Source organism: Nannospalax galili, unplaced genomic scaffold (assembly GCF_000622305.1).
Source record: "Nannospalax galili isolate Female #2095 unplaced genomic scaffold, S.galili_v1.0 scaffold346, whole genome shotgun sequence".
Lineage (NCBI taxonomy): Eukaryota > Metazoa > Chordata > Mammalia > Rodentia > Spalacidae > Nannospalax > Nannospalax galili.
In genome coordinates, this window is record NW_008357637.1 from 708,289 (window position 1) to 721,768 (window position 13,480).

The following is a 13,480-nucleotide window of genomic DNA, read 5'->3' on the forward strand; positions in this document are numbered from 1 at the left end:
AGAGGGTCTCCCTCACTGCTCCTCCTTCTGAAGTAAATTGAGAATGGAGAGAACTTGAAAGGCGTGGGGGTGGGGGCGCGGGGAACAAAGAACAAAAAGCGAAGAAAGGGATTCGTGGCTAAACTTAATTGCAGGGCCTTAAAGAAAATCCGCTGAAAGAAGGAAATGAAAAGGAGGTGAGGGTTACCTTGCCCAGTGAGCTTCAGTTACAGCTCCAGAGCAAACGAAGTTGGTTCAGGCTCAGGTAGAACAGACTCTCCCTTTACTGTAGAGAGGAGCGTTTGTCCAACGCTGGATCCCCTGGGAGGGAGAATGGAAAGGTGTCTTGCTTCAATATTACTTTTGGCATTGGGTGGCGGTGGGTGGAGCAGTCACGATTGTGAGCGCAATCGGAAAAAGCAAAGCGAAAGAACCCTTTCTTTGTGCATCCACAGAAGAGTCCTCCCTCCCTCGGGCTCCAAGGGCGCCGCCACCTAGTGGGCAAACAAGCTGCCCACACGCGGCCAGAACAGGCCAGCTGGTGCTTGACAGCACATCTAACTTGGTTTATCTGCCAATTGCAGGAGTGGAAACACGATTTAGCGGATTAAAGACTGTCTGTCGTGTTGAGAAAAAGGCATCAGCTGATCAGGATAAACGGAGGTAGCCCAGGGTGCCCGGGAGCCCTAGAGGTGGGAGAGAACCACTCAAGCCAGAAGTTGGAACCAGAAAGCAGGAAACTGGCCCGGGTTACAGCTTTCTGCAGGCAGTAATAGGAACCTGGGGCATCTGAAGGAGGCAGATTGGACCTAGGACAGAAGCCTGGCATTTAGAACAGGAGCATCTGAGAAATGCAGTGGTGAGGGTCACTCTAGGCAATATCTGCCCTCCACTTGTGCTGTGTACACTGTGTGTGCCTGAGGAAAACTTCAGGGGTCCATTGGCATCTGAGTATAGGACTATTTCATGAAGTCCAAAATAAGTTTATGATACAATTAAAAGGTATCAAAAAATACAGTTGCTGTTTCCTTTGCAAAGGATTGTGGCGTGTCCCAGTGCTGATAAAGTGATATCAAGGCTACAAGCAGGATCATACCACCTGCCTGCCACAGCCCCTTCTAACTGATTGGTCCTGCCTAGAATATCTTGATGAAGGTGTGGCACTGGGGAATCCCAGGCAGCCAATCTATAGTCAAGGAGAGAGACCCTGAGATATACATTTGCACTGCATTAAGAAATGCTAACTGCTGGAACCCACAAGCCTCCAGATTGCAGGTGCTTAATGCATTTGTCCTTTGCATTAGGATTCAATGAGGTACATGGCAGGCAGCTTTCTACTTGGTAATTCAGGATCCCAGTCTCCTCCCACGTAATTATTCCACTATCTCCTATGGCCTTTGGAGTCTTCTCCCAGCTGGCTAACAGGGAAATGAAGGATAGAAAAGAGAATGGGGGCTTCTTAAAGCCTTTAATTTGTAAACACACAGTTTCACCTATTTGTAAGGCAGACTAGGAAATCTAATTCCAACCTGGACAATTACCTATCAGTCACTACTCTATTCTACAAAGAAAGAACAGAATCTCTGGTGGAAGGCACCATCTCTGCTGTAGACATCAATGGAGCTACACATATGTATCTTTCTCTTAAAAATTTTGGCTAGCAAAAACTAAAAGAATTTCCAATTTGGGATCAAGCTGTGAACAAAGGAACAAAGGCATATGTTCATCAGGGTTGAGGTGAGGTGCAGGAGCAGCGAGTGGGTGTGTAGGGGAAAGCAGATTTAAAAAGAAGTGTGTTTCTTAATACGTAAAAGTCCAGAGAAGAGCAGTCCAGTGTTGGAGTGGTGGCTCTGTACCACAGTGTCATCAGGGATCCAGGCTTCTTCTATTTTGTTACAGCAGGCACAACTTACATTCTCAGGAATGGTGTCCTTCTGGACACCATACCAGCCATCTATCCACATTCTAACCAGTAAGTTAACCTATCAGTTTACCTTAAAATAGGGAGACTAGAGTCTGGGGAGATGGCTCAGTGGGTAGAGTGCTTGATGTGCACTCATGAGGCCCTGAGTTCAGATCCCCAGCACCAACATAAAAAGCTAGGTGTGGGGGCTGGAGCGATGGCTCAGCAGTTCGGAACACTGGTTGTTCTTGCAGAAGACCCAGGTTTGAATCCCAGCACCCAAATGGCAGCTAATAACTGTCTGTAACTCCAGTCCCAGGGAATCCGATAACCTCTTCTGACCTCCGAGGGCATTGCACAACACGGGTGCACTTACCTACATGCAGGCAATATATGCATACACATAAAATGAAAATAATAAATAAAAAAAATTTTAAAGTAAAAAAAAAGCCAGGTGTGGTGGCACATGCCTGTAGTCCCAGCACTTGGGAGGCAGAGGCAGGTGGATCTCTGTGAGTTCAAGGCCTGCCTGGTCTACCCAGTGAGTTCCAGAGCAGCTGGAGCTACAGAGAGACCCTATCTCAAAAAGACCAAAAAAAATCTGGGTGTGGTGGCACATGTCAATAACCTTGGCACTGGTCAGGCACAGATGGGTGGATCCCTAGAGCTCTATAGCCAACCAATCTAGCCAATCAGTAAGCTCTGGGTTTAGTGAGAGACACTGTCTCAAAAATAAGATGGAGAGTGATAGATGTGGACTTCTGGCCTCCACACACACAATCACACACATATGCACTCACATCCCATGGCATGTGCATGTAGACAAACATAACACACACATAATAATTAATTAATTAATTAATTAATTTAGTGAGACTAGTTTCTATTGCCCAGATGGGCTGATTGCAATCACCTGAGCCCTCAAAAGCAGAACTTGGAGAAATGTATGGAAGGGAGAAGTCAGGAAGTAGTAGCTGTTTTGAGCATGGAAGGGACCAGGCAAGAAGGAATGCTCAAGGACGCAGGAACCAAAGAGCCCTAGACTAACAGCCAGCAAGGAAACAGAGACCTTAAGCTTGCTCTTGCAAGGAACTAGATTCTGTCAACATCCTGGTCAAATAAACTAGGAAGTGTCTCTTCCCCAGAGCATCCAAATGCAAAGCCAGCACCGCTGACATCTCAAGTGTGAGATTCTAGATAGTCCAGCCAAGTCCACCCAGACTTCCAACCTACAGAACTATGAGCCAACAGAAGGGGCAAATTGTAAGGCGCTACATTTATACATTTATAAAAGTCTGTTATGCAGCAAAAGGAAACTAAAACCAACACCTACTGAGTTAACTGCCACAGGGGGTAACCTAAAAGTCACATGGTGTAATAATTTTATTAAGTAGTTTTGGGTCAATACATACAAACCTGAATGGTTTCATTTTCCTCCAATTGTTAAGATATATCTCACTCCCCATTGGATAATAGATGTCCCAATAATATTGTGAGTAGTTTCCTCAACCTCCTGGCCAATTCTCTCTACTAAATCTATAGTTCCAACATCACAATAGATTGAAAGCATCCCCTGTCACCTAACAGCTATGAATCCAGAAAGCTGAAGTGGAGAAAAAGGGCACAGCTGCTCCTTCATTCCTCCTCCCCATCTCTCCTGGTGTGGGAGGCTGGCACAAAGACTGACCCTTTTATACCATTTCCTCCTCCTTCCTGTGGACTGGAACTCCTCTGGAGAGTCGAGGCAGGGAGGGGGAAAAGCACAAGTGTCTCAATTAACCAGCTGCTGTGGTGGCCTTCTCTCTGGTGGCTGTAGACATTGGGTCTCTGGTAGAATACATGGGATCATCAAGGAGCTCAAAGCAGAGAGCCTCCCTATGCACAGCTGCCCACATGGCTCAGCTTCTCCCAATCCCCCCAACTTCTATTAGCCCTCTTATTCAATCTCATTTACCCTCATCAGGGTCTATTTGACTGATGAGATCTTGGCCACATTAACCGTGTGTGTGACTCCTCTGTAGCCAGCGCCGCCCACCCCCCCTTGACTATGCCATTCTTATTTCCTAAAAGATACAGGACAAATTCATATGTCTAGGCCTAGCCCAGCATCCAGCAAGAGAATCTCCCCTTTTCAAACTTCCCCACTCTATGAGTGAATCTCTTGGAATTCCTCCCCCATTGTTTAGCTTGGAAAGAAGAAGGGCATTTCCCTTGTTCACTTTGCTAAAGCAGTGTTCCTTGAAAAAGTAGCTGTGTGGCTATTTGGATCATGGCTCACATGAAATGGGTGGGGATGAGGGCTTCAAGATGGATGCAAGTATGATAGCCAGGCAACCACAGCTTAATTCAACAGAGAGGAGAGAGAACTCTAACTCAGCTGATGGCTCTCTTCAAAACCTGAGGTTCCCAGTGCATCTTTGTGCCCGATCACTAATTCCTGGGCACCACAAGTACTCTTACCTAACATCTCATTTCAAATAGAATGAATGGAAGGAAGGAAGGAAGGAAGGAAGGAAGGAAGGAAGGAAGGAAGGAAGGAAGGAAGGGAGGAAGGAAGAAAGAAATGAAGGAAGGTGGGGAGAGAGAAAGAAAATCACTAACACAAAGAAAAGATTCCTTGCCTAATGGAATAAAATGCTAATGAAAACAATACTAATAAAACACATATGTAGACTGGTAACACTAAAACTATAAACTATAGTCAACTTGATAAAACAGAATGAGGATAATGAGACTTTAAATAGTTCAAGTTAGAGTTTAGTCACTGTACTTGCATATGGCTTGGCTGCCAGAGCACTTGCTGGAATCTCTGGCCAGATGCCTGAGAGTGTACTGTCCATTGTAGGATAATAATAGCCTCATTGACCCCCAGTCTGCGTGGGCCACACCTAGAGAACCATGTGCAAGCCTGGGAGCTACCTGGGGAGGAAGGAATGGTCAAGCGATACTGAAAGAGTTCTACAAAGAGAACCCAGATGGGAAGGTGCTTGCATAAGGTTCCACATGGGAGCATTTGAAGAGACCTGGGGTGTTTTATCTGAATGTGATTTGAGAGAGGAAAGAGGACAATGGCGCTGTTTTGATAGTGCTTGTAGTTTCAGGGAAGCCAGAAACCATGAAAGTAAGTTACAGGAAGACAGCAGTTCTATACAAGAAAAAACCTGCATAGTGATCACTGAGCACATACTGGGAGCATTTAACACGTGTGAGCTCATCTACTCCCCAGCAACTTATAAAGTGGGCTCTCATTTTACAGGATGAGTAGCAAGTTACCTGTGCTCACAAGCTCTCAAAGGTCAGGATCAATTTAATATAGGCAGTCCACCTCCAGAATCCACACTTACCTGCTCTTCACCCTACCATTTCATGGGGTGGGACACACACTTTCATTCTGAGGACTCTGCTGATTTCAAGAGTAGGCACTAGGGGGAAGGATTAGCTGAGTGCTCTCTGGGATCTGTCTAAACTGTTACAACACATCAAGCATGATTGTTTTCCATGAAAATAACATTTTACTTAAAAGGGTTCATTCATTTTTCTCATTCAACAAATATAAGTTATTCACTTACTAGGGGCCAGGCCTTATGCACAATCACATTCACAGATGAAAAAAAAAGTCTCTTAGAAATTTAACATATGATGTAAATGTAACTATTTTGTTTATCGTGCTGGTTAGTCTTTGTCAACTTGACACAGACTAGAGTCACTTGGGAAGAGGAAACCTCAGTTGAGGACTTCCTCCATCACATTGACCTGTGGGCATGACTGTGGGACATTTTCTTGATTGCTAGTTAATGTAGGAGGACCCAGTCCACTATGGGAGGCACCATCCCTAGGCAGGTGGGCCTGGGCTATATAACAACAGTAGCTGAGTAAGCCAGGGGAAGCAAGTCCATAAGCAGCATTCCTCCATGATCTCTGGTCAGTTCCTGCCTTCAGGTTTCTCCTCAAGCCCCTTCCCTGGCTTCTCTTGATGTGGCGTTTAACCAGTAAGATGTAATAAAACCCTTTCCTCCCCAAGCTGCTTTTATTCAGAGTGGTTTATCACAGCAACAGAGAAGCAAACTACAACTTTTTTTCTCAAAGTTTTCAAAGATACTTTTGAGGGAAATAAAGCACGTGCCTGCCTTTTGCCTTTGTTGATTTAGTTTGCTTATGCGCCAGCTAAACATGGCATCACAGAAGAGCTGTCAGGATCTGTTTAGCACCAACTCTATGATCTATATCTGTACCAAAATATGTTCCTAGATCGTCTTAGATAACAGATTATTAGTCAATGTTGAGGAAACTTTGCTCTATCTCTCCAGAAACCTCACAGTATCCAAGTTCCTAAGCATTCCAAGAACAGAGCCGTTGCCTCTCCAGAGAGCCTCAACACAGATTCGTTACCTATACAGGATGTGGAATTTGAAAGTATATTTTCTGAAGAGTTAGGGATGTCTTTTTTTTTTTAATCTTTTTGGGACAAGGTCTCCCTGTAGCTCCAGGTGGCCTAGACTTTTTTATGTAGACCTCTCACAGAGATCCACCTGCCTCTGCTCCCCAAGTGCAACACCACACCCAGCTAGAGTTAGGGATGTCTTAAAAGACCTAGAGTTCATTCCAGGAGGACTAAAAGAATAGCAATGTTTAATATTCAGCTAAAATATTTTATTCTATAAGTCTCTTGTATTACCCCAAACCCAATAAAATAAATCTGCCACATACGAACAACACTTAGGTTGAAGTGCTTTGGAGAATGTGGCTCTCCATGGGAGGAAGAACTCAGCCTTCATTTCCGTTCTGCCCAATCTCAGGCAAGCCCAGAGAGGGAATGCCCTGAAGGACAGCCAACCACTGTTGGATGAAGCCCTGATGGATAAATGTTTTAGCTCCTCACTTCCTGCGGGGGATAACTGAAGAGTTCCTCCCAGGTTCCAGATTCCCAATGGCTTCAGGCTTCAGTGACTCCCAGTGGTCACAGGTTTGATCCATTCCTCACCCTCCTGACCTCACTTTTTCATTCCTCTCTTCCTCCATGCTGCTTCCTGAGATGAATGCCAGTGTAATCTACCTATGATCAAACCTAGTTTGAGTTTGCTACTGGACAGTCCTAAACTTGAATAATGACCAAACATCTGCACACTAAAACAAATCCAAGAGCTTCCTTACCTTAGTAGGGTGGTGGACTAATATCAATTAATGTCTATCATCTTTGACAGACATAAGCCTCTGCCCTAGAAAACTGAGTTGCAACAGCCCCTCATTTCCTTTGGAGCTTTCAGGATTATGTTGGTTACTTTTCTTGTCTCTGTGACCAAAGCACCCGAGAGAACAGCTTAGAGGGAGGAAGTATTTATTTTGTTCACTATTTCAGAGGGTTCAATCCATCTTGGAGGGGAAGGCAGAATAGGACACTTTATGTCATGGCACTCAGGAAACAGAGAAAAGGGAACATAGGAGGAAGTCAGGGAAAGATAGAGTCTGCAGGTTAAGGAGGTATCCCTTATGGTGTGGGGCACCAGTGCCCTACTTCATCCTAAGCTTCATCACCGCCTGGTAATACAATTGTATTATGATTCCATCAAGGATTCATCTATTCATTAGATCAGAGCCCTGAGGATGTAGTCACTTCCCAAAACCCTGTCAGCTGATATCCAAGCCCTCAATACCTGGAGCTACAGATATTTAAACCATAGTAAGCATTAAATCGAAAAAATTGGGAATTAACAAATAATTGTAATTTTGAAGTTCAATTTCACTTTGCTCCCTGCCAGCACCTCAAAACAGATGGCATCCATTCAGATGAAAATGAAGGATAAAAGTAATGTTTATTCAGATTAACATTCAATTTACGTTTTGCTTTACTAGGAATACCACACACAACTGTGAGTTCCCTGTAAATAGGTTGTGTGTACGACATAATTCATAGTTATTCATGCTCTATCAATTACGTTGAGATTATGACTGGAGTTACTGTAGAACTTCAATAATCATTGCTCTGTAATTTGCAGTTTTTCTGGGTTGGGAAACTCTTTGGAAGCTATAAGTAACTAGCCAGTTGTTTTCAGAGAATACAGTAATGACTGTTATTACTGAGGAGCTGAATGAAGCGCCTCTTTATGCCCTGAAGATTACTTGATAATTACACTTGATGGCATCATTAAAAGAAAAAGTAACCAACAGATAAATAGACAGCAAACTAAGTATGTAACAGTCCAATAATGTGGGCCAATATTGTTGGCTGTGAAAATTAACACAATCTTCCATTGATTTTTATTTCTCTAATGGGAACACCTGCCTATACAAGTACACTTAATTAGATGGGTTGCCTCAGCTCCTGAATGCTATTAGAACAAGTGAAATTAAAGGAAAAAATTCTGAGATTTGTTTTATTCTGAGAAAGTACAACGGTCTGTAAGGATGACTCTAAGTTAGACCCCTCAGCCACCTTGTAACAAACTCAGCTATTTCTTCCCTTCAAAGCTGCTTGCATGTGCCTGAATTACTTCTACTTTCTCTCCTCAACCTGACCCTGACTAGAATTTATTACAGACTAGTTCTGGAAACATCTTTATTTTCTATGGATGAACCCCACTAAAAAAAATTCATGTGGGGCTGGAGAGATGGCTCAATGGTTAAAAGCACTTGCAGAGGACCCAAGGTCATTTCCCAGCACCCAAATCACACAACTCACAACTGCCTGTAACTCCACCTCCAGGGCTCCAACACCCCCTCTTTTGGCCTTTAAGGGCACTCCACACATGGTATACACTCACACAGATACACACACAAAAAAATTTAATTTTGAAAAACTGATTTCTTAAATTTTGTCCTGGAACACTGACTTCCAGGAGGAGTGACATGACTACTGCACTCTTGAACTCAAAGCAGCTGTAATTACCTATGTAAGACTTGGCCCATAAATACCTGTTATGGAAGAGGGAGGGGACCATGGGCCCCACCCCTCTTTGAGGATTCATATACAGTTAATGGTTGACGGATGCAGGAAAGAAACTTTCTGTAGTGGTAAGGTGCCCATGCTCCTATAAACAAACCCTCCCCCATGCTCCTGTAAACAACTCTAATGAAATTCATTGGGGGGCAAAAAAAAGAAAGAAAGGAAGGAAGGAAGGAAGGAAGGAAGGAAGGAAGGAAGGAAGGAAGGAAGGAAGGAAGGAAGGAAGAGGGGCTAGTTAGGAAAAGAAAAGGGATTAGTGAGTAGGGGAGGGGGATCGAGAGGGTAATGGAGAAGTAGGATGGAAAGACATCATGTACATGTATGAAAACATCATAATGAAACCTACTACCTATAATTCATATATGCTGATGAAAAGATTTTTCAAAAGGGCCAGTAAAATGGCTCATCAGGTAAAGGTGCTTGTAGCCAAGTCTAACAACCTGAGTTTGATCCCAGGTACCCACATAATGGAAGGAGAAAACCGACACCAACAAGTTGTCCTTTGATCACCACTTACATGCCATGGCATGCAAGTACATATATGCTTACTATTTCTTATATTTATTTGAAGGCAATAGTGCCCATCTGATATTTTTCTTTTTCAAACCGGGTCACAGCAATATTTATTCAGACATGTTTTGTGTTGAAAAAACATATTTCCTATTCATAAGTAGGTATTCAAAGATCAATTTAGTCCTGGGGAAACTCTTTCTCCCTCCGCCTACTTTTAGACTACCAGTGCACATCTGATAAAAGCCTGTTTTTGTAATAGTATCTCATGCCACCATGAGTTACCTTTCCCAGTGATAACAGCTCTCCCAAATCATCCTGGGCTGGTGTTCTGGATAGCTTTAGTGCCAACTTGACACATCTGGGTTGAGGGAGCCTCAAATGGAGAATTACCTCCTTTGGGCCAGCCTGTGGCCATGTCTGTAGGGGAATTTTCTTGATTGTTGAGTTACATGGGAGGGCCCAGCCCACTGTGGGTGGTGCCACCCCAGGCAGGTGGGCCTGTGTTGTATGAGAAAGCAGGTTGAGCATGGGCCAGGGGAGCAAGCTAGTAAGCAGTGTTCCTCCATGGCCTGTGCTCTAGCTCCTGCCTCCATGTTCCTGCCCTGAGTTCCTACCTTGGGCTTCTTGATGAACTGTGACCAGGAGATGTGAGCAAAATACACCCTTCCCTCCCCAAATTAGTATTGGTCAGAGTATTTTGTCACAGCAACAGAGAAACTTGTGAACAGCTGGGAAGGCAACTGGGGAGAGTCAAGTTACCTTCCTATAACCATGGATATAATAGAAAAACCTCTCACTATTCTGACTTCCTGCCAGAAAGAAAAATGGAAATCTCTTTCTGAATGCAGACATTCACTGAATCAGGATGGTAGGCTTGATGCCTTCATTTTCTGTGGCAGCTATTCCAAAATAAAAGCTCCTACCTTTCATTGACTGGTTGTCCTGGAAACGTTGTACTATGTTTATTGAGAACTTCATCTAACGTCTGTCTCTCTGCTAGTATTGGGCTCCTGTTTCTAATTTTAATAAGACTTATACTAGCTGACTCACTGAAACAGCGCTCATATTTTTATTCAACTGATTAACTCCAACTGTTTTATGACTAAACCATTTTATTTAACAGTCTCCAAAAGGACTCCATAAAATGCTTCATGAGTCCTTTCTTGGGGCTATTTTAACAAGCAAGACTTACTCCACTTTCAAAATCCCCATGAGCGAAATCTCATTCATTCCAATTGATGGAAATGCCACCTGTAGAAAGCTATTGTCTGTGAGGGATAAAATAACAAAATGATGAGACCAACAGTAGACCCAGTAAGTGCTGCTCAGTCTCTCTGGCTCAGGAGACTTCCTTCCTCACCCTCACACAGCAGGCCACTGGTAGCCATGTTTACATTCTACATCCTTCTGTCTTGGCAGACTGGACCTGAGGGGAACCCCTAACAAACATCTCTCTAATCCAATTCTTTGTTCTAGGAATATGGAAAGGAGACCTAGAACTTTGTCTGTATATATGTTGCAAGCTCAGGAGCAGGGAGTCAGGGTGTGTGAGGTGGGTGTCATATATTGTCATGTGCACAAGAAAGCAAGAAAGAGTCTAAAGAGCTGAAGTCAACAGAGGAGAGAACTAGAAGTAAAGGGCAAAGGGTTTGGACAGCATCCCAGTCCCTCATCTGCCCCAGCTGAGGTTCAGCTTCATTTGTGCCTGCCCCACGGCTCCACAAACCCCCTGCAGCCTGATAGCCAAGCCTCAGTTTCCTAGGACCTACTCTGTACTCTTTAAATATGTCTATACATCCTTTGAGACTCCTCCCTTCAAATGATGAAAGCTAGCTTCCCTCCTCCTTGAGTGTGGGCTAGACTTAGTGACTCAAGTCTGACCATTAGAGTGGGGTGGAGCTGACTGTGTGAATTCCGGTGCTACTTCATAAAAGGTCCGCTCCACCTTGCAATCCTGTACTATACCTACTCTGGAACAATCCAGTGACAATGTCCTCAGGACACTTAACCCAGCCTGTGGAGACCCACTGGTTGAGAGGCAGAGGCCTCATCATCGACCTCTACCTCTTGCCAGCCACCTGAGGAGCCCCCTCAGAAGTGGGCCCTCTTTCTCAGCCAAGTCTTCAGATGACTGCAGGCCTGGGGCTGAGATAAGGCTATGTCCCACTCTAAGTACTCCATATTGTATAAAACAGTGGTTAATCAGGCTGAGCATTGCCCTGGGAGACTCCATTTTACAAGCAGCTTTTGACTCCATTTTGAGGGAGAAGGATGACTGCAGCTCCTGGATGAACCCAGAAACTGCACCATCTGGGCTGGAGAGATGGCTCAGTGATTAAGAGCACTGGCTGCTCCTATAGAAGGGCCAGGTTTGGTCCTCAGCACCCACATGGTGGCTAACAACAATCGGTACCTCCAGTTCCAGGGGATCTGATGCCCTCTTCTGGCCTCCATGAGCACTGCATGGTATGGTGCACTTATATACACACAGGCAAAATACTCATACACATAAAATAAAAATAAAGAAAATTTTTAGAAATTAAATAAACTGTACCATTTTTCAGGCCCCACTCATCCAGCACAGACTAATGAAGGACTTATTCCTAGGAGTGGAATTGGTGCCACCCTATGAATGTATCAGGGTGAATTGAGACTGTAGGTGCACATGAGTGTATTAAAACCACACCAGGGAAATCAGACCCAAAGGCTTATCAGACATTCCAGACCAAGAAAGAGGTGTGGACCTCCTAAAGTGATGGACACCTAACACTGCAATGGCATGGTCCCACACTAACCTATCATCTGATATCTGGTGTGTACATCAAGGACTGATAAGCAGAGGACCCTCTGACTGGCCCTGGAGCTTTGACTCGGCTCTGTCCCCCCATGTTGACACAGCCTACTTGAATGCCTGCCCATCTACCTTCTCATCCATCTGAACCTGGAGCCTGCTATTGTTTCTTGCTCTGGAGGTGGCTTGACCTTTAACCCCACAGTGGGACTCTGCAGCTTTGCACTGAAACTGATTCCAGAAGCTCCAGCAGCAGCCACCTCCTAGCACTGGTCTGGCTCCTTATCTTATCCGTCCAGACTCTCAGCCCACTTCTGAAACCTTTTGCTATAGCCTCTTTAACTTGTATTCATCCTGTAAACCATACATATGCATATAGATAAACTTACTGTGTGATATATGTTATGAGACTCAAATTAAGATTAGAATAGGGGTCTGGAGAGATGGCTCAGTGGTTAAGAGTACTGGGTACTCTTGTAGAGGACCCAGGTTTAGTTCCTAGTTCCAGGGGATCTGACACTCCCTTCTGGTTCCACAGGCACTGCATGACATGAGTATACTTACACACATGCAGGCAATATACTCATACACATAAAAATAATAAATAAAATCTAAAATAAAGGTTGAAATAAAAGAATTTGTGCTTTCCTTAGCCAGATTACCAAGGTAGGAGGAATTACACAACCAATGACTGTCACTGAAGCTGCTGAACCTTGGGAATTTATTGTTATTCAATAAATTGTGATATTGTGGAAAAACACAATGTGTCTATCTATTTCTGGCATAGCATGCTCATGACACCTGGCCAACATTCTGACTAAAATCTAATGAGGCTCCAAGCCTGAACCATCCAGCAAAGCTGCTTCCAAACTCTTGACCCACAGAAACTTCCAGGATAATAAATGTGTATTATTTTAAGCTTCAGGGTAGCCCTTGAGTTTCCACGTAGTCCAGGCCCCTTTTCAGTCATCACTCTGGCCCTTGGTCACCGTGCTCATTGTGCCCTGCCTGTATATTTCCCTTCTCACAGCCTTTCCACAGGTTATTCCCATTGCCTGAAGTTCCCTTTCCCAATAGCACAGCTTCATCTTTTTTTTTTTTTTTGAGTTGTAGTTTATTTTTTTTATTTTTATTTTTTGAAGAAGCATTTCATTACAGCTTTAACATACTCAATAACAATTTCCAGAGCAAGGATACATCTCTTTCAAAAGTGGCTGTAAATTTTTAGATTCACAGTTGAATTAATACAGTTATACAATATTGAACTCAGTATAAACACTGTAAGATATAAAATTGAATGAGTTTTAACTCTTTAAAGAATTTCTCTATTTCATTTTAAAATATGCTGTTTTTT